Genomic DNA, 23,220 nt, shown 5'->3' on the forward strand with positions numbered 1-23,220 from the left:
CAATTAGATTAGTTGGACATGACTTGCCCCTGGTGAATCCATGCTGACTGTTCCTGATCACTTTCCTCTCCTCAAGTGCTTCAGAACTGATTCCTTGAGGACCTGCTCCATGATTTTTCCAGGTATTGAGGTGAGGCTGATTGGCCTGTAGTTCCCTGGATCCTCCTCCTTCCCTTTTTTAAAGATGGGCACTACATTAGCCTTTTTCCAGTCATCCAGGACCTCCCCCGATTGCCATGAGTTTTCAAAGATAACAGCCAATGGCTCTGCAATCACATCTGCCAACTCCTTTAGCACCTCGGATGCAGTGCATCCAACCCCATGGACTTGTGCTTGTCCAGCTTTTCTAAATAGTCCCAAACCACTTCTTTCTCCACAGAAGGCTGATCGCCTGCTCCCCACGCTGTGTTGCCCAGTGCAGTAGTCTGGGAGCTGACCTTGTCGTGAAGGTAGAGGCAAAAAAAGCACTGAGTACATTAGCTTTTTCTACATCCTATACTAGGTTGCCTCCCTCATTCAGTAAGGGGCCCACACTTTCCTTGACTTTCTTCTTGTTGCTAACATATCTGAAGAAACCCTTCTTGTTATTCTTAACATCTCTTGCTAGCTGCAACTCCAAGTGTGATTTGGCCTTCCTGATTTCACTCCTGCATGCCTGAGCAATATTTTTATACTCCTCCCTGGTCATTTGTCCAGTCTTCCACTTCTTGTAAGCTTCTTTTTTGTGTTTAAGATCAGCAAGGATTTCACTGTTAAGCCAAGCTGGTCGCCTGCCATATTTACTATTCTTTCTACACATCGGGATGGTTTGTTCCTGTAACCTCAATAAGGATTCTTTAAAATACAGCCAGCTCTCCTGGACTCCTTTCCCCCTCATATTATTCTCCCAGGGGATCCTGCCCATCAGTTCCCTGAGGGAGTCACAGTCTGCTTTTCTGAAGTCCAGGGTCCGTATTCTGCTGCTCTCCTTTCTTCCTTGTGTCAGGATCCTGAACTCAACCATCTCATGGTCACTGCCTCCCAGGTTCCCCTCCACTTTTGCTTCCCCTACTAATTCTTCCCGGTTTGTGAGTAGCAGGTCAAGAAGAGCTCTTCCCCTAGTTGGTTCCTCCAGCACTTGCACCAGGAAATTGTCCCCTACACTTTCCAAAAACTTCTTGGATTGTCTGTGCACCGTTGTTTTGCTCTCCCAGCAGATATCAGGGTGATTGAAGTCTCTCACCTACGATCTAGTAACTTCCGTTAGTTGCCGGAAGAAAGCCTCGTCTACCTCATCTCCCTGGTCTGGTGGTTTATAGCAGACTCCCATCACGACATCACCCTTTTACTCACGCTTCTAAACTTAATTCAGAGACTCTCACGTTTTTCTCCAGTTTCATACCGGAGCTCTGAGGAGTCATACTGCTCTCTTACACATAATGCAACTCCCCCACCTTTTCTGCCCTGCCAGTCCTTCCTGAACAGTTTATATCCATCCATGATAGTGCTCCAGCCATGTGAGTTATCCCACCAAGTCTCTGTTATTCCAATCACATCATAATTCCTTGACTGTGCAAGGACTTCCAGTTCTCCCTGCTTGTTTCCCAGGCTTCTTGCATTTGTGTATAGGCACTTAAGATAACTCGCTGATCATCCCGCTTTCTCAGTATGAGGCAGGAGCCCTCCCCTCTTACGCTCTCCTACTCGTGCTTCATCCTGGTATCCCACTTCCCCACTTACCTCAGGGCTTTGGTCTCCTTCCCATGGTGAACCTAGTTTAAAGCCCTCCTGACTAGGTTAGCCAGCCTGCTTGCGAAGATGCTCTTCCCGCTCTTCGTTAGGTGGAGCCTGTCTCTGCCTAGCACTCCTCCCTCTTGGAACACCATCCCATGGTCAAAGAATCCAAAGTCTTCTCTCCGACACCAGCTGCGTAACCATTCATTGACTTCCATGATTCAACGGTCTCTACCCAGGCCTTTTCCTTCCACGGGGAGGATGGACGAGAACACCACTTGCACCTCAAACTCCTTTATCCTTCTTCCCAGAGCCACATAATCTGTAGTGATCCGCTCAAGGTAATTCTTGGCAGTATCACTGGTGCCCACATGGAGAAGTAGGATGGGTAGCGATCCGAGGGCTTAATGAGTCTCAGCAGTTTCTCCGGCACATCGTGAATCCTAGCTCCTGGCAAGCAGCAAACTTCTCAGTTTTCCCGGTCGGGGCGGTAGATAGATGACTCAGTCTCCCTGAGGAGGGAGTCCCTGACCACCATCACCCGCCTCCTTCTCTTGGGAGCAGTGGTCGTGGAAGTCCCTTCCCTAAGACAGTGCATCTCATGCCTTCCAATCAGCAGAGTCTCCTTCTGCTCCCTTCCCTCAGATGTATCATCTAGTCCACTCTCCGCATTAGTACCTGTGGAGAGAACATGAAAACGGTTGCTTACCTGTATCTGCATTGCTGGTACATGGATGCCCCCCTTTCTTCTTCTGGAGGTCACATGCTGCCAAATTTCTTCACCGTCGTTCTGTTCCCACTATGCAGCCTGCTCTGAATCTTCAGAATGTTGTGCCCGTAGAAGCATATCCTGACGTCTGTCCAGGAAATCTTCAGTTTCTCTTATGCAACGCAGGGTCAATACTTGTTTCTCCAGACCTTTAACCTTCTCTTCCAATATTGAGACCAGCTTGCACTTTGTACAGACAAAGTCACTTCTGTCCTGTGGAAGGAAGACAAACATGGCACATCCCGTGCAGGTAACAACAGCTGAACGCTCACCACCCATATTACCTTATTTGCAAACCCTACTCTCTCATTAAGCTGTGAACGTTAATGCCATTGGATAGACATTACAGAGATCATCAGTATAGAGGAGAAAAGAATGGTTTTCTAGATAAAACACTGGACTAGGATATCCGGGCTTGGTTTCCAGCTCTGACACAGACATTCTGTCTGACACTAGGGAAGTGGGGATGGTGATACAAACTCTACCTTGGAGGGATGCTGTGAGGCTAACTTATGTCTACACTACAGACTTCTGCTAGCACAGCAGTGTTGGTCAGGACCATGAAGAGGTGAGATCCCTGGAGGACGTAGCTGTGTGGCAGCAACCCTAGCATGGATACAGCTATACTGACAAAGCTGCACCTTTACTGGCATAGCTTTTCCTCTCATGGGGAGGGGTTTTACTATACTGGGGCAAAGTGCAGCTTTGCTGGTATAGCTGTGTCCACACTAAGAGCATTTTGCTGGTATAGTATACTAGTATTCCTATACAGATAAAACACTCCTAGCATACACATGGCCTTCTATTTCTAAAGGGCCTCAGCTAAGGGCATTACATAAGTGAAACAACCTATTTGTAGGAAGTGCTCCTAAAATATTTCATTTATCTCACTGTGAAAGTATTGTAATGGGTCAAATCCTGCTTTCAGGGACATTGGTGCAACCAAGTCCCAAACACATGGAGAAGTGAATAGGCAATCCCTCCCATGCCACTCACTAAGGTCTACATTAGCTACACAGCTGTACCGGCAATCCCTCCCACTGGAGATCAGCTTATAATACACTTTTGCCAGGATAGCTCATATCAGTTCTGCTAATGGAACAAACTCTACTGGCAAGAGCACTTTTTTGTTGATATAACTGCATCTATACTAGGGCTTTTGTTGGCATAGCTATGTCAGTTAGAGGTTGGATTTTTTCCACATAGCTATGCCAGCAAAACTTTTAAATGCAGAGCATGCCTCAACTGCAGGGTTCAAAATAGGTGGCAGAAGAGTCTCTGTTTCCACCTCCCCATCACAGACTAATATTGCCACTATTGTAGCCCTCTAAAGTTATTGCATGGGCTAAAAACCCAGATTACCTCCTTTGGTACACATAGAGCAAAATATCCTGGCTCACTGGGGCCTTACCATGTATTTACACAGAATTGGTTCCCGAGCTGACGGGCAAAAACAAAGTAATATAATTTCAATTTATTTATCAAAGTACAGAAACAAGATTCAGTTATCTTAAAGCTGAGTTCTATGAGGATCTGGATGTTCAGGGTAATGGAATACGGGGCATATCACATTCAGATTGCTAGCTTGACACCAGCCTAGGTCAGTGGAGATCAAAACTTGATGGTGGCTGGTAGTTTAAGTCTAGCTCTTCACACCCCATCAGCTCTGGCAATGATTATTCTTCTAGCTGCAGAGACATAATGAATAACCTATGACAGGTGCATTCATAGGCCAGCAGCATACACTTCAGATTTAAGGAAGAATACCAAAGTTCAAGTGTCATCCACGTAAGAAATGCGTTAAATTCTCATCAACACACACTCTGCCCTGGGTTATTGCTGTTAGAATATGGCGTTTTCATTTGGTTTTTAAAATAGTTTTTTTGGGGATGGTAGGGGTCTTTATGTGCTTGGAGCTGCAGTGTTAGATGCACTAGCAGAGAATGCAGCATGCTGATTCACCAGATCTCAATGTTATTCATAAATAGAGACCACAGGCTTGGTTCGGTGGAGAAGGTGCTTGGCCAGGTTTATTGCGGCCAAAGCGTGGTACTAGTGCCCCTTGGGAGCTACAGGTACACTAACACGTGAGCCCGCGACAACGTACCAGCTCCATCCACAGAACATGATGCTGTTTTGTTGATTGGCCAACACAAAAGGAGAATGCCCTTCCTTCCATTCTCCCTTTATACCCAGATACAAACAAGTTATCTATTACATTTCATATGCTTTTTGTTATTATCCTGTGCCATGTACCTTCCAGTGTGAACAAATCATCCTCATCCATTATCCTGTCATTCCCTCCCTCTGCTTTTAGGAGACAGAGAAGAGGCTGCACTGCCCCTCACTTTAAACTCCTAGGCAAAAATTAATGAAGAAATCCCTAGCAACACTACCTATTTACTCCAAACAACAAATACGCACATTCCTATTCTAGACCATCAGCCTGTGTAAGAGCCTTTGTTGAGTAATCACTTACTGTTACCTCCCCATTATTCTTCCTCCATCCCCTTCCTACTGTCTTGGTACCTCTGTGTTACAGACTACATTAAACATGTTGTAAGTGTCTCAGGACAGGGAGTATGTCTTTCTTCTGTTTGGGGGAAGTGCCTGGCACACTGCTGAGTCCCTTTAATTAGAGACAAATATTTTAATTATTAAAATTAAATAAGACATTATTATTCAGAGCAGACACAACATACATCTAACAGGTACACCTTCAAGCATCAAGGAAACAACACACTGAGAATTGTTATCCTTTGTATTAAGCCTATTAGAGACAGGAGCTTTGCCTGGTTATTCTGTTTGACTTATCCTGAAGTGCTGGAATAAGATTATTTGAATGCCATCCACTCTCACGGAACCAAGATGCAGATTTTCTCAAGTGGCCAAATAGGTTATCTGAGACGGAAAAGGGTAAGAATGAGCTTGTGCTACAGCTATTGAGGACCCATTGTTGACAGATGCTAGTGTATAAATATCATACTAGTGTGATATAAATAGTGGCTGAGACCCAGGAAGAGCCTATCCAAAAATCTCTTGAATCTTTGCCAACTCTCATTGGTTTGGCTACTTTTAAGGCATAAGGCCACGCCAACAAATGATATGCCCATCAAAACTGAATGAATCATCCTTCTATGTTGTCCACCATATGCATAATTTAAAAAAAAATGCCCTAAAAATTTGTAAAAGTGAAAGTTTTACTCACATATGGGTAAAGCTATGATTTTGTCATGGATTTTTTAGTAAAAGTCAGGGACAGGTCATGGGCAATAAACAAAAAAATCACACAAGCCATGACCTGTCCCTGACTTTTACTAAAAACATCCCTGATAAAATGGGGAGGGAGGAGGGTCCAGCACCTTGCCCCCTATCCCTGCAGCAACTGGGAGCTGCAGGGACCCCATTGCCCAGTGGTGGGGAGCGGTCCCCCTGCCACAGTGCGGGGCTGGGAGTTGCAGGGGGGAGGTTTCAGAGTAGCAGCCGTGTTAGTCTGTATTCGCAAAAAGAAAAGGAGTACTTGTGGCACCTTAGAGACTAACAAATTTATTAGAGCATAAGCTTTCGTGAGCTACAGCTCACTTCATCGGATGCATTTGTTGGAAAAAACAGAGGAGAGATTTATATACACACACACAGAGAACATGAAACAATGGGTTTATCATACACACTGTAAGGAGAGTGATCACTTAAGATAAGCCATCACCCACAGCAGGGGGGGGAAAGGAGGAAAACCTTCCATGGTGACAAGCAAGGTAGGCTAATTTCAGCAGTTAACAAGAATATCAGAGGAACAGTGGGGGGTGGGGTGGGGGGGAGAAATACCATGGGGAAATAGTACCATGCTCGGTGGCAGTTATGGGGGGCACCTTGCCAGCACTGAGCTGCTGCAGGGGAACCCTGCCGACGGCAGCAGCTGGGGAGCTGTGGGCCCCTCTCCCACATCCGCAGCCACTGGGCAGCTCTGGGGTCCCTCTGCTGCTGGGAGCTGCGGAAGGGACCCCTGCCATCAGCGGTGGCTGGGCAGCTCAGGGATCGCTGCCAACGGCGGCAACCAGTCAGTCGTGGGGGGGTCCCACCACCAAACAGCTGCTGGGCAGCTGCGCAAGGGTCCTCTGCCGCCTGCAGAAGCTGGGCAGCTGCGGGGTCCCCCACTGCCAACAGCAGCTGGTCAGCTGTGGGGCCCCACTGTCACGGAGGTTGCGGAAGTCATGGAATCCATGACTTCCGTGACCTCCGTGACATAATCTTAGCCTTACGTATGGGTAATCATATTGGTTTTCCCGTAGACATTAAAAGACTTAACACTACTAAAACTACCAGAGATCCCTTGGTAGCTGAAGTGCTGACTGCCCATGTTTATGGAGCAATGGGTCTTGAGTTCTGTTCCCACTTCCCCAGTTGACCAGTCTTGCGTAACCATACTATGGAGATTAGTTGATGACCACAAAGCTCCTACATCCACAGAATCATTATACTAAAGAAAGAAAGAGTGCATAATGTCAACTTACAACAAAGAGAAAACACTTATACAAGTGAGCACCTTAAACATAATGGTGATAGGAGATGGAACTTCAAAGAACTACAAAGGCACATATATAAAAAGCAAAACCATACCACTCTCAGCTTTATAATTTGACACCAGCCCCTCCTCTTGGGAGTGGTTTCACAGCTACTCATCCATGAAAGAGAGTTATGACATTTTTGCTGAAGAAGGAAGTCATTTTAGTTTAGTTACTACCCACTATGCATTTTAAATAAGGCCATGGGAGCTCTGCATGAAACTCTACAAGCCACTAGAAACAAAAAAATCCACCAAACCCACTACATCCCCTCAGGGCTTCACAAGCAGGCAGGAAGACCAGCACGGGAAAGCATATTTTGACAGATGTCACATCCCGGTTAAGATATCTCTGATACAAAATTATCTCCAGTTAGAAATCCTGTATCAGGGACATGTTGACACAATTTAAAAGATGAGGCTAGTGAGTGTATATTCCCCATGCTCACTGCCCCAAACTGACAAAGTGATTACTGAAAATGAAAGTGAAAGTCAAAGTAAGTTTCACCTTTACCTGGGGTTTTTAATTTACTGGTAAGAAACTGTCAGAATCTGCCTCTCAAATTCCTGCTGCAAGGAAGTGAACAGTGCAGTCTACAGCACTGTCTGTGGTCTGTAATATTTGAAAAAGTTAAGTAAACATCCCACTGGGCAATATTCTATTCCAAGACAGAGCAGTCTACTTAAATCAGACATGGCACTTGGAGGCTTTATAACACCCATGCGATGTTACTGACCATAGTCCCATCTCAAAGCATCACCAGTCACTTTGCTAGAAAATAGCTGGTGTTGGTTTCTTCAATGACACCTGTGCTTGAATCAAATACTTTGCAAATTGAAGGGATTAATCAGCTAGAGACAACCCGCTCAGCTTCCATGAACAAGGACTTTTCCTCAAGAGATAACATTTGTACTAAAAAAGCCAAAACAGGCTAACACACACAACTCCCCAGCCTATAATTCAACACAGGTGCAGAATCCAACCCTTCCTATGGCATTCTTCTCCCTCTGCCCCCTCTCCAAACCAGCCACTGCTAGGCCACAATGACAATGATAATTTTCAGAAATTCCTCTAAAGTTGGTCTACCGCTGCTCCATCAGATCTAGCAATGGTGAAAGCACTAGCATAAAGCAGGGCAGCAGGGGGTTCTACTGCTGTTGTCAAACCCTGCTCCAAATAGATTGACTCCAGTCCTTCCTCCACTGTGAGTTTTGGTGGAGTTTCCAAAAGGGCTAGTAGGATTTAACAGACAGCTGAGTGGAGTAAGCTTCTGTGAGAAGGGGAAAGACATTGGGGATAGGAGTGTTTATGCTGTATGGTTGAAATGGAGGGGGTGATAAAGTTACCTTCTTCATTTGGGACCAATTACTGCCCCCTGCTTTCTGAGACATATTGGTAATACTGTCAGGTTTTATTGCAGTGCTTCTGTCTTGACTGTGTTTGCTATTTTATGCATCTTTTAGGATGTCTGGCCACTTCCCTTTCCTATTCCACATCTTACCAAGAATGGCATATCACTGACATGAGTTTTTTTTAGTCCCCTAGCGGAGCGCAACAGCCCATACTCATTTGTGAGTGTCATGTTTTTCCACTCTAATCCACAGAGGAGAATTCCTTTTGACAAGCCACAGTGAATTTAATTGAGCTATGTCATATGCCATTACATAAAATTACAAATTTGGCAAACATCAAAAGTACCTTTACTCAGGCTTGCATACAATTTTTACTAGCTTCCTACATGATTACTTATCATTCCATATAAAATAGGGAAATTGCTTGTTTACATTTGCAAATAAAAAAAATGGCAGAAAGGTACAAGGCTAACATTTAAACTCCATAATTATACTGTAATACAGATATTACCCCCACTCGTCTTTTCTGCCTTTCCCATACGTAGGGCCCAATATATACTGCGTAGAATGTGATTGTACTTGGCTGTACAAATGATCCCATCATTTATTGCTTTGCCAAAAGGCCACATAAATCTCAGTGGGTGTTAAATAAATCCACCAAAATGGCCATTTTCCGGTCATCATTTAGCCCCTCAGCTTCTCCATCTGCCTTTTAGCATTCCTTCTCCCAGTCTGTCCATTATCTCCACAAAAAAGGTTTGCACATTTGCTGCACCTACTTCTATACTGCTGCCCTTAAAGGTGAAATAGTAAGCTATGAAGGAAATTCTTTGCAATTCATCACACCAGGAATCAACCTTCTCTCAGACTTGGTCTACACTATGGACTCATGTTGGTATAACTATGTCGCTCAAGGGGTTGGAAAATCCACCCCCCCCGGGCGGTGTAGTTATGCCAACCTAACCCCCAGTATAGACAGAGCAATGTCAATGGGATGGTTTCTCCCATCGACATAGCTAACCCTCTCAGGGAGGTGGAGTACCAGTGCTGACAGGAGAAGCTCTTCGTTGGCATAAGTAGTGTCTTCACTAAGCACTACAGTGATGCAGCTGCACCAGTTCTGTCCCCACACTGCAGCCCTGAAAGTGCAGACAGGACCTCAGAGGAAGAGGACAGAAAGTGCTGAAGCACTGTCTGGAGAGGGAGCAGAAGGAGGCTTACAGTAAGAGGCAACTGCTATGCACAGCCTTTCAGAAGTGAAACTCTGTTTGGCAGCTACCTCCTCTTGAAATTTTCATGCTGTTCTCCTCAAGACAGTGTGTCTCAGTTCCCTTCTGATCCTTGTGCTAGTGCATGAACCCCAAACTTCCAACCAGCCTACACTCCAAAAAAGTCTCTCTTGGACCTCCTGGGTTCCCCAGGAGCAGTACTCCCCCTTCTACAATGCAAGTACACAACATGCATTAGCTGCAGTTTGTCATTTTGTGTTGCTTTAGCCTTAGTTAAAAACATGCTTTTGGGAGATTAGTGAAGGATTTCATAATCACTTAACATTGCTGCATGACTCAGTGCAGATCCCAAATAAATCAGAAGGCCTGGGTGAATAACTTAGGTCTAATGTGACACACGGTACACAGGGACTTGCCCATATGCCGTGATTTAGAGAAGCCTAACTTTCAAGAACTCTTCTGTTGTGAGTCTCCTGAGTGATCTTCAACTATTCAGCTTAATCATGTTTAATTTGATTCCTGAGTAAGCGATAGTCTTGGTTTTCCATTTCAATTCCCACTGGGCAAATAAAACTGATGGAAAACATTTTGACAAGGGTACTGTGATTTCATCCAATTGACTTTGTAGCCTGATATGACTCCAAATTCAGATATAATACTTAATGTTTTCAGGACAGATGCTGTTGGGTCTTTTCAGAAGAGAAGAATATCATCTGCATACATTAGCAACTTGTGTGCCTCCACAGAATACCATTCCTATCCTCCTTGGTTCTCAAAGATACTGCTGCTGACAATACAATGTCAGTGGGGCAAACCAAGCTCATGGTCTGGTCCCCCCACACAAGGCACGAGCAGGATTGTGGAAGCCCACACAGCAGAGTGCCTCACCACAAGTGGCATGGAGCAGCGTCTCCCAGCAGTACCTTTTATGCATCCTCCCACACCTAGGGCTAAGGTTTAGAGCCCTGCACGGTTACAAAATTTGTATCTGTATCCGATCTGTGATTCGCAAAAACGGTCTGCAGATATAAAGCAGATATCCACGAATTTGCAGGGCTCTGCTGAGGTCCACCACTACATGGAATCATTAAGTCACTGCATCTCTCCCAGAGTGGAGGCTCCTGAGTTTTGGAGGCTACTGTGGCTTCAGGCCTACAGTTACAGCTCTGGGGTGGTTCCACTGCTACTCCATAGCCTTAATGTGTGGGATTGTCTCTCCTCTCCCATTGGCCTGGCCAGAACCCCTCTGTGCACAATATAATGTGTACAGTGATAGCAGTAATGTGACATCTTCATTTTGTTCCCCTATGTAGTACAGAGGGAGGAACAGGAGACTGTAAACCATTGGTTTGAACTGTAGTGATGAGATGAGAACAAACCGCTAGTTTATATTGTCCCCAAAGCCAACTTTCCCTGATAAGTACAGTAAATTTCTACTAAATGCTGTCTAAAAATGTTCTGGCATCTACCAAAGTTGCTGATATTAGTTCTAGTCTCCCACTTGAAGTGCAATAAGCCTCTGGAGATTATTTGACTCTTCTTACCTACTGTACATGAAGCCTTCTCAGACATACTGAGATTCAGGATGATTTTATCGTAATGTATCTGGCTCTCTAGCACCTATACTTGTACAAGAGAGAAAAGTGTGAAAGTGCCTATTTTACTGGGTGAGGTTCTATGGCCTGTGTTATATAGGAGCTCAGATCAGATGATCATAAAGGACCCTGCTGGTTTTACAATCTATGAATGTAAGGGTTGCCATGCAGTGTAAGGGGAGGGGGGCATATACAAAAGGATTTTCAAACGGAAGCAGATCTGGGAATGGGGAGACAGTAAGGGATCCAAAAACAAGGTTTCAGAGTAGCAGCCGTGTTAGTCTGTATTCACAAAAAAAGAAAAGGAGTACTTGTGGGAGACTAACAAATTTATTTGATCATCCAATTAAGTGAGCTGTAGCTCACAAAAGCTTATGTTCAAATAAATTTGTTAAAAACAAGGTTGATAGAAATACTTTTTTTTTTTTAAAAAGGAGCATTACTTCTTTGTATTCATTTTGCTATAGCTGCTGCTGTTATAAAAAAGTTCATATTTCGGCATATAAGCCAAATTACTTTAAAGCAATTTCGACGCAACGCCCTCCTGCAGTAGGCAATAGCAATTATTTCTTTCTAAAGTGTGACTGGGGGACAGCTTCAAGTTCAGGCTACACAGGCTAGGATTCACAGGGCAAAGGCAGCTGAGAGACTCCACTGGGGATACCTTGTCCATTCCAACGGCAAACTGCTGCCCCCTCATCCATGGCCACAGGCAATGGGGAATGACAAGGTGTGAACTGCGCTATATTAATTCCATTCTGCCTACACGGGACTGAAGGCTGGACTCCACCATCAGAGCTAGGTGTGCATGCACAGCACTTTCACACCGGAGAATCTGACTGGGATTACAAAATGTGAGTTTCCAAAAACTTTACTGCTTACGTAAACATGCAGTGTCTCTATAAAACATTTTCCAATCGTAATGAGATTCATAAATTGGGTTCTGTGGAGAGTTGGCTGGTCGTATGATGCCTGACTCGCCTCCTACTTTCTAGCTGCTAAATTGCATTAAATGAAGTTAAAAAGAAACTAATTACTCTTGTACATAAGAAAGTACTATTGTTACCACAGGGATATTGTAAAAAGGAGGGGACAACCTTTGCACTGCTACATGGACCATGCTATGAAAAAGCTTGGGAACCCCAGCAGGGTAATACATAGTAATTAGAGCCCTAACAAAGTCACGGTCCATTTTGATCAATTTCATGGCCAGAGGGTTTTAAAATTGGTCAATTTCATGTTTTCGGATGTTTACTTCTGAAATTTCATGATGTTTTAACCATGGGGGTCCTGACCCAAAGGGGGGTCAACAAAGCTGATGGGTGGGGAGGGGAGTCGCAGGATTGCCACCCTCACTGCTGGGCTCTGAAGGCAGCAGATGCGGAGCTTCCTACAACTGGGGGAGATCCCTGGAGGTGGGTCTAATCTCCCTCGTGCTGCTGGGAGCGCCCCTGACAGAGGCCCTGACTTGCTAACCTGGAACGTCCTCTTCCCCTGCACAGTCGCTCTCGGTGGGAGATCAGACCCATGTTTGGGGACCTCCTCTGGCTGGAGGAAGCTCCACGGCTGCTGCCTTCAGAGCTGGACTGCAATCAATCCTGTGACTCCCCTCCCCCCCCCCCATCAGCTTTGTTGACCCCCTTTTGGGTCAGGACCCCCATGGTTAAAACACCATGAAATTTCAGATGTAAACATGCGAAAACGTGAAATTGACCAATTTTAAAACCCTCTGGCCATGAAATCGATCAAAATGGACCACGACTTTGTTAGGGCTCTAATTACTATGTATTACCCTGCTGGGCTCTGAAAGCAGCAGAACGGTGGAGCTTCCTGCAGCCGGGGGAGATTCCCAGAGGTGGGTCTGATCTCCCCCCAAGACTAGCCATGCAGGGGGAGAGGACGTTCCATCCAGCAGCTGGAGCATGGTGAACAGTAGGAGCCCCCAGCTCTGCCCCCACAACAGCTAGATTTTATGGGGAATGTCTGATTTCAAGGTCTGTGATGTGTTTTTCATGGCCGTGAATTTGGTAGGGCCTAATAATAATGAACTAGCTTTTGTAATACTGGTTTCAGAGTAGCAGCCATGTTAGTCTGTATTCGCAAAAAGAAAAGGAGTACTTGTGGCACCTTAGAGACTAACGAATTTATTTGAGCATAAGCTTTCGTGAGCTACAGCTCACTTCATCAGATGCATTTGGTGGAAAACCAAATTTGGTTTTCCACCGAAAGCTTATGCTCAAATAAATTTGTTAGTCTCTAAGGTGCCACAAGTACTCCTTTTCTTTTTGTAATACTGCACACAGATGTGGTCACTCCATTAAAAAAAAAAAAAAAAGATATGTTGGAATTGGAAAAGGTTCCAAAAAGGGCAACAAAAATTATTAGGTGTATGGAACAGCTTCCATATGAGGAGCGATTAATAAGATGGGGATTTTTCAGCTTGGAAAAGAGACAATAAGGGGGAACATGATAGACGTCTATAAAATCATGGCTGGTGCGGAGAAAGTAAATAAGGAAGTGTTATTTACTCCTTCCCATAATACAAGAACTAGGGGTCATGAAATAAAATTAATAGACAGCTTGTTTAAAACAAATAAAAGGAAGTATTTCTTCACACAACATAAGAACGTAAGAATGACCATACTGGGTCAGATCCAGCCCAGTATCTTGTCTTTTAACCAGTTCTCAATCCATGAAAAGATCTTCCCTCTTATCCCACGACAACTTAATTTACGTAAGATCCTTTGGTGAGGGACCTTGTCAAAGGCTTTCTGGAAATCTAAGTACACTACGTCCCCTGGATCCCCCTTGTCCATATGTTTGCTGACCCCCTCAAAGAACTCTAATAGATTAGTAAGACATGACCTCCCTTTACAGAAACCATGTTGACTTTTGCCCAATAATGTATGTTCTTCTATGTGTCTGACAATTTATTCTTCACTATTGTTTCAATTAATTTGCCTGGTACTGATGTTAGACTTAGCAGTCTGTAATTGCCAGGATCCCCTCTAGAGCCCTTCTTAAATATTGGCGTTACATTAGATATCTTCCAGTCATTGGGTACAGTAGCTGATTTAAAGGACAGGTTACAAACCATAGTTAATAGTTCCGCAATTTTACATTTGAGTTCTTTCAGAATTCTTGGGTGAATACCATCTGGTCCCGGTGACTTGTTACGGTTAAATTTCTCCATTAATTCCAAAACCTACTCTACTGACACTTCAATCTGTGACAATTCCTCAGATTTGTCACCTACAAAAGACAGCTCAGGTTTGGGAATCTCCCTAACATCCTCAGTCTTGAAGACTGAAGCCAAGAATTCATTTAGTTTCTCTGCAATGACTTTATCCTCTTTAAGTGCTCCTTTTGTATCTTGGTCGTCCAGGGGCCCCACTCGTTGTTTAGCAGGCTTCCTGCTTTTGATGTACTTAAAAAAAATTTGTTATTACCTTTTGAGTTTTTGGCTAGCTGTTCTTCAAACTCCTTTTTGGCTTTTCTTATTACACTTTTACATTTAATTTGGCAGTCCTTATGCTCCTTTCTATTTACCTCTTTAGGATTTGACTTCCACTTTTTAAAAGATGCCTTTTTATCTCTCACTGCTTCTTTTACATGGCTGTTAAGGCACGGTGTTAACACACAATCAATCTGTGGAACTCTTTGCCAGAGGATGTTATGAAGCCCAAGACTATAACTGGTTTCAAAAAAAAAAACTAGATAAATTCATGGATGATAGGTCCATCAATGGCTATTAGCCAGGATGGGCAGGGATGGGGTCCCTAGCCTCTGTTTGCCAGAAGCTGGGAATGGGCGATGGGATGGATCACTTGATTATCTGTTCTGTTCATTCTCTCTGGGGTACCTCGCATTGGCCATTGTCAGAAGACAAGATACTGGGCTAGATGGACCTTTGGTCTGACCCAGTATGGCAATTCTTATGTAAGTGTGAACTATTACCCTCTACTAGATAGAACCAGAACTGTCTAATCATATCAAAAGCTTCATACTGCTGACCATGGTATCTTATACTTTAAGTGCTGTCCTTCTAAGCACAGAGATCTGAATTGTATCCCTGCTTTCTCAGGAGTTGAAAGCAGTCAGAGCGTACAGCACAGTAATAGCGGTGATGTGCTAGATGGCCACAGATTTGTTGCCGCATTTATAAATGCAATCCTAGGATGTATTAGGTGAGACTCGTCTAGTAGAAACGTATTAATGCCATTGTACAAGGCAATGGTAAGATCTCATTAGGAATACTGTGTATAATTCTGATCACCTGTGTTCAAGAAAGATGAATTTAAACTGGAACAGGGGCAGAGAAGAGCTACTAGGATGATCATGGGAATGGAGGGACTACTTTATGAGAGAAGACTGGAAAAGTACTTGCCTTGTTTAGCCTAGCAAAAAGAAGGCAAAGAGGGATATGATTGCTCTCTACAAATATATTAGGAGAATAAATACTAGGGATCCTGAAGAGCGAGTTAAGCTAAAGCACAATGTTGGCACAAGAACAAATTGATGTAAACTGGCCAAGAACAAATTCAGGCTGGAAATTAGAAGAAGGTTTCTAACCATCAGAGAGGTGAGGTTCTGGAACAGCTTCCCAATAGGAGCGACGGGGCACAAAACTCATTTAGTTTTAAGAAAGAGCAGGACAAATGTACGAGTGTGATTGTAAGATGGAGTTGCTTGTGATGGTAGGGGGCCGGGCTCAACAGCCCTAGGACTCACTTCCAGTTTACATTCAGAAAAGCTCATGCTTCCAGGTTTCAGCCGACACCTGCCAGGGTCAGGAAGGGACCCTCCCAAAGTACGTATTTAATGAGGGTTGGTTTTGTTTTGTTTTATCTCCTCCCTCTGAAGCATCAGCTGGAGATGGAACATTTGGTGGGATGGGCCAGGATCGTGAGGTGCCATCGAGCATTCTCTCTCTCAGGTGCTTGGCTGGCTGGTTCTTGCTCACATGCTCAAGGTCTAACTGATCACCATACATGGAGTTGGGAAGACACTTTCCCCCAGGTCAGATTGGCAGAGACTCAGGATTTTTCCACCTTCCTCTGCAGCCTGTGGGTGCAGGTCACTTTCAGGATTAACTGGGTATATCTCAATTATTTCCCTGCTATCACAGGCTCTTCAGGCACTGGTGCACCTCATTCTGTCCTATTCTCTGTCACAATAGTCCAGTCTCCCATAGGCTTTAATATTTTGTTCTAATTTCAATTGTTGGATTTAGTTTTCAAGTGCTGGGTGGTGGCCTGTGATGCACAGGGAGGTCAGACTAGAAGACCTGGTGGTTCCTTCTGGCCTTAAACTCTACAACTCTAAAACTGACAAGAGAATAGAAGGGAGAGAGAATTCGGAGCTGTCACTAATACAAAATACGTCGCTAAGAACATAACAAAGAAAAGATACAACTTCATTTTTCAGCCAAAACTATGATGTTTTAACATTGCAATGGTAACAGTAGTTATGCTTGAAATAACAATTTTAGAGGGAAAAAGATTCCCTGTGTTTTCCAGTTTATTTACTTGGTGCAGCTGATTGCACACTGCAAACAGTCAGTTTTACTCTTATCCCTGTAGAGTCACCTTGGTTCCCCTTTTGCATGGTCTTTCACAAGGCAATAGGGGGAGAGAAAAAACATTTTAAAAAATAGGAATACATAATTGTAAAACCACAAAAACTGGCAGGGGAATTCATGGGGATGCAGGACTAAACACTGCTCGAGTTATTTTTCAATAACAGCAAGTTGACTTTGTCCCTTTACATTCAGAATAGTTATACATTATGTATTAAAGTCACTGCTCATGAATTTTAGAGCTTTGTGAAATTGGTATATACAGCATGGCATAACACTGGGATCCTCTCTCCCTACACACCAGATATGACATCACTAATTCACATAACATTTCATAATGCAGTGAATAAACCACTTCTCCAGATTGTCTGTAGTGCTCATTATGACTGCAATTATGTAACAAAACACTGAACAGCGTGCAGTTATTGCAGTTATTAATCATTCTGGTTTTGTTTCAATTACTTGCATTATAGCCTGCTGGATAGACTGCATTATGCCACAAACTGAATGTCAAAGCTAAATGACATGTCTGTGAACCTACTGTTTTAAGGGCCTTTCATCATAATTTACCCTTTCAATTTATATTCTGATAATCTGGGAAAAAAAAGATGAAAAGCTCGTGTCAATATAGTTGCTGACCTTTGCAGTAAACAGAAGACAGTTCTTACCAGTAAACAACTTGGCAAATAAGAAACCTGTTTCGCCAGAGCTTGGAATAGTCCCTGCTTAAGATGATGGACTCTGCAAACAAATCAGATCTTACAGAAAACCAGTGATTTCTGGACCTATTTGGAAATAAAGTCAGGAGTAAAGAGACCTTGGAAAAGGACCTTTCAAACTAGCCATTACTGAGCAGGATATTTTTCAAAACACTTTACTAAAAAAGATGTATGATTTTAAAGAAAGAAAAAACTAATCAACTACACAACTGGAAACATTTCCTCCCTGCCCCCCTCCCTCAGTCTGTACCCTACCCCACCCCTGATTACCCCCAGGTAAATCCCTGCAAATCCACGGATATCTGCTTTATATCCACATCCAGAGATACCCATGGATCATTTTTGCAGATCACGGATTGGATGAGGATCCATATTTTGTATCTAGAGCCCCACTAATTTGCAGATATTCGCAGGTATCCATGGATGTAAATTTTGTATCCGTGCAGGGCTCTACCCCCAGGCTCACTGTGCCAAGGTCCCAGAGCTGGTGTGCACCATAATGGGCTGGACCATCTGGGAGCATGAATACAGGGACAAGGAGAATGGGTGTGTCCAGCCCCTCCCTCCCCCCCACTAGCCACCAGGAAGAGGTATGCAAATGAGGTAATGTCCTAATTTATATAGGCAGTGAATACGCATGGATCATTTGCATATTTACCCTCATGCCAGCATTCCACTTCCTGCAGCTTCTCCCAGAGCAAGGGTTCAAACCCAGAAGTCCTGACTCCCAGCCCTGCCTCCTGCTCTAACCCACGACACCTCATTCTTTCCCCAGAGCTGAGGACGGAACACAGCTGTCCTGTGTCTCAGCCCAGTGTTCAAACCACTAGATCATGCAGCCTCCATGTAACGCTCAACCAGTTGCGCAGTGTCACCCACAGCCAGCTGTACTGACATGACTGTTCAAAGACCCTTCCCCCCACACTGGAGATGTGCTCCCTGCAGATCGCTTCCACTCCCTTTCCCCTCCGGGAAGGCCTGCTCTCCTACTTTAGTGCTCCCCCTGGCAGACTATCACCTTCTTTGCCACGATTCCTCACTGCCTATCTCAGTGGGTTGGGGTCGGGGGGGGGTGTTCCCTGTCACCTCCATCTTCAACCGGACAGCGCTGGGTTTGCCTGGGGCACTGGCTCCCTCATTCACACTCACACGTCTGCAATAGCTCTTTTTTTATAGAGCACTCAATAGTGTAAGTAACAGATATTCAGGACATTAACTGACTAGCAGATAAGCCATGGACAAAACCAGCCCCTGCTGGGGTAATAGGGAGAAGACTTTTCCCAATGCTTCGAGCCCCACAATAGGAATGTGAGCAAAGTAAATTCACTCCTGTTCCTTTTGCTTCGCCTCTCCATGCATTGCGATCCGTCTCCTCCTCCCCTCTCCTGAATAAGACTCATCCCGTCTCCATAGTCCCATGCTGCTGAGCACCCACTTGTTCCCAGTGCACCAACAGCATCCTGCTTCTTACACAAGGTTCCTTTGGGCTTGATGAGTTAAATGCACAAAAGAAGTTAGATGCCCAAGTGCCTAGTTTAGGAGCCTAAGTCCTGGTTTTGGCACCGTGATGCACAACCCTCCTACTCCCTCAACCCTGTAAGTGCCTAAACACACTTGGCACCTAAGTTTTTGCAGTAAAAAGTCCCTAGGTGCCTAGGGTTTCTGTCTCTGGGCATGGGCATTGCTGCCTCCCACTAGGTGTCCATCTCCCACCTAAGCACCAGAATGATTCACCAACCAGGAGACAATAGGTGTTTGGCTGCTTAAGTAGTGTGTGGGGCCTAATCCAGTGAGTGAACTCAGAGGCTGCCTACCAAATCGGATCCCCTTTAAGGCAAGCTTACACAAAATGGCCAGAGGACCTCTTCCCTCACAAATTTTTACAGCCAAGTGGTTAGGGTACACATCCAGGATGTGGGAGATCCCCAGTTAAAGTTTCTCTCTGCTTGAGGGGGAGAAGGGATCTGAACTGGGATCTGTCACCTCTCCGGTCAGTGTTCTTACCACTGGGATATAGAATATTGTGACACTGGGGGGGGGGAGGAGGGGGGCGAGGGGTCAGCCTCTCCTGTTGAAGCTGTTGCACTCTGGATAAACACCCCTTGGAGCAGGAGAACTGACTCCTGGATCTCCCACACTCGCTCACTCTCATAGAGTCATTTAGGCCAGAGAGCGAGTGAATTGGCCAGTCCTCACGGTGTCAAGCACCTGGGGATTAGCAAGTATTTAAAGGGTTAACCCAAGTCTTGAGTACCGAGGCTGATCTCTAGTATCCCACTTAGGTTCTAGCCGTCTGCCAGCTCCTTCTTCCACTCTGAGAAAGTGGAGGCTGTGCTCAGCCCTGTCTGTTTCAAAACCATAGCTGCTCTTTATTTTATTCACTCAAAGAAACTAAGATAGAAAAATGAGATGGAGTGGAGTAGCCATGAGCAGAATTGCTGTACACCTGGCACGTGCTGGGCCTGTGTAAATGGTCTGCAGAGGGGAAATACACAGTGAGGGTGAGTTGAAAGGATTTCTCCTCCCCTCCATGCAGACTGCCACCTGAGGGAAACAGAACTGAAATGGAAGTCCATGAAGGCAGCAAACACTTCACACTATGAGTGAGACAAGACCCCACACACCCATGGGCTCACGTACACAGGGACCGTAGCTGCCTCTGATCTTGCTCTTAGAGTTGTGCTCAGAGCCTCTTAATCCAAGAGCAGGTTTGAGCTTTAATACTGAGAGAGATCCAACTGAGAGAAATGAGTAGATGCAACTTTTGCAGACAGTTGTCTTCACTCTTCCCATTGAGGAGGGTGGGCGAAATTCCTTGGGTAAACCTGCCTGTCAATGAGATGATTATGGGGACATGAAATTCATTTATACATTGTGGATTCAAATCCCAGTAAATAACTAGTGACCCAAATCTGAAACCAATTGATAGTTGGTTTGGATTTATGTGGATGTGGTGGTTCCATTTCCTTGTAGACCGGTGCCCACGTAACAAAAAACACCTTCACATTTCCCTCCCACTAACTCTAGATTCTCTATGAAGAGGTCCAATGGTCAAGGAGACTGAACAGCTAGTTTCTAGATGGGTGCCCTCAAGGCTAGGCTTAGAGTGTACTGGCTTGACAATGCAGGAGAAGTTTTTTTCTCTTAAGTCTCCAATGGGGTGAGTTGATGTGCAGAAATGTGATTTTCCTCTAAAATGATAACAGAGCCCCGTGATTTAACACTTTCAAGACATCTACAGTGCCACTGGGCAGGAACTGAACAGTACGCCTTGCATCATACTGCAATACTCCCATTCGCATCATGGCATCCCAGCTTACCTTCTTGGGGACCACACTGGCATTGGAATGATTTTCTTTATTGCGGATTCCTCTATTTATTTTATTCCTCTCCCAAAGCAGGGTGAAACTTGCCTTTTTCTATTCTCAGATGTTCCAGTAGGTTGCATTATATGAATTGCACGTTTCTAAGTCTTGGAGTTCCAGTTCTTTTCTCTTCAAACTTCTCTTGCAAGTCTTTCCCCATTGTATCCTTGGTCTTTTCCAGACTTTCTTGCTGTCCTCTTCCTCCTATGCTTTCTTTGCTGGTGATTCTTCTCTCATTCTTAACACATCTCCAGCCCACCTCAAATGTGGACTCCAACCTATCACTGAGAGTCCCAAGTTCATCTGCCCCTTAATTTCTTCCATATGCATTGTGTACCCCCACAGCCTGTCATTCTGCTTAGTCTATTTTCTATTACCCATATCTTCTTTTCTTCCATCTCTGTCAGACACAATATTTTTAAACCACAGAGCCTGCAGACACAAACACAAACAGTGTACACTATTCCTTTCAGTCTGTCACTTAATTGCCAGTCTCACAGTACTCCCACCACCTTTTTCACAGCTGCCCATGCACGGTGAGTTCTACTTTTCAACGTTCCAGATCTCTCTCCAATGGCAATAAGTGTACATCACAAATTCATTCTTCTGCGTCAGCTTCTCTGTTGGAACAACTCAGGTCAAACAACAACTCTTCTTCCACCTTCCCGACTTCTATAACTTTTTTTTGTATTTACTTAAATCCATGATCTTCAAACACAGATGCCCAATGATACCATATTACCAAATTCTTCTTTGCTGTCAGCCAAAAGTGCCAGATCACCTCCATACATTCACTTTCTCCGTCTCTCCACAGGCATGATTCTCCTACTAATAACTTCATAGCTATTATGAAGAGATATGGACTCAGCATCCTGCCTTGTCTCAATCCCACTGTCATCTGAAAACTCTCCAAAATTCCGTGTTTTGTTATCACCTTAGTTTAACAAGTGTCCTCTAGTCAGGCTTTCTTAAAGTGTTCTTATCAGTTCTTACTGAATGTTTGTGATGCTTGCATAATCCACTACCATAGAGATACTTACAGCACTTGTCTGTGGGGGTGAAATGACATGTGGCGTGTGGGGAAGACAGGCGGTATGTTACTGAAGAACATAGGGATTTGGGTTTTATTGGGGGTGGAGGCAATGATGTGTTTGATCACTGACTCTTCTTGTTCTGTGCTTGTTTGCTGTCTTGCTGGAGGTCATTCTTGTTGACTGTGCTGACTAGTAATTGGCACTAGCGTGCTGGAGATCTGTACTCAGTGCATCCTATGCATTCCTGCCCAGTGTGAAGACCTTTTCACATTACCTGCTCTTGATTCCACAATGTGCCAAGAATGTGCTGATACAAGACTTGATTAATAATGAATTGTAATATAATTAATGCAAATCAACATGGATTTATGGAAAAAAGATCCTGACAAACTAACTTGTAATCTCATAAAAAAAGTTAACTAGTTTGGTTGATAAAGGTAATAGGGTTGATGCAATATACTTAGACTTTGGTAAGGTGTTTGACTTGGTACCTCATGACATTCTGATTAAAAAACGAGAGACAGATGTAAAATTAACATGGCACATATTAAATGGATTTAAAATTGGCTAACGGATAGATCTCAAAAAGGGAATTGTCATTGAGCAGATGTATTTCCAGTGGAATCTGTTCTTTTCCCTACCATATTTAACATATTTATTGATCTTTTCCCCCAAACTATTTAACATATTTATTGATGACCTGGAAGTAAACAAAATTATCACTGACAAAGTTTGCAGATGAGACAAAACCTGGGGGAATGGTAAATAATGAAGAACACAGCTGACCAATTCAGAGTGATCTGGATCGCCTTGTAAGCTGGGCGCAAGCAAACCATGTGCATTTGAATATGGCTAAACGTATACATCTAGGAACAAAGAATGCAGGCCATACTTACCGCATGGGGGACTCTATCCTGGCAAGCTGTGACTCTGAAAAAGATTTGGGAAGTGTGGTAGATAATCAACTGATCATGAGCTCCCAATGTGACATTGTGGCCAAAAGAGCTAATGGGATCCTTGGATGCATAAATAGGGGATTCTCGAGCAAGAGCAGAGAGATTATTTTACCTCTTATATTTGCCATTGGTGTGACTGCTGCTGAAATACTGTGTCCAGTTCTGGTGCCCAGAAGGTTATTGATAAAATTGGATAGGGTTCAGGAAGATCCATGAGAATAATTAAAGGATTAGAAAACATGCCTTATAGTAATAGATTCAAGCAGCTCAACCTAAAGGTTAAAGGATGATTTGATTACAGTCTGGAAGTATCTACCTGGGAAACAAATATTTAATAATGGGCTCTCC

Source organism: Dermochelys coriacea, chromosome 1 (assembly GCF_009764565.3).
Source record: "Dermochelys coriacea isolate rDerCor1 chromosome 1, rDerCor1.pri.v4, whole genome shotgun sequence".
NCBI lineage: Eukaryota > Metazoa > Chordata > Testudines > Dermochelyidae > Dermochelys > Dermochelys coriacea.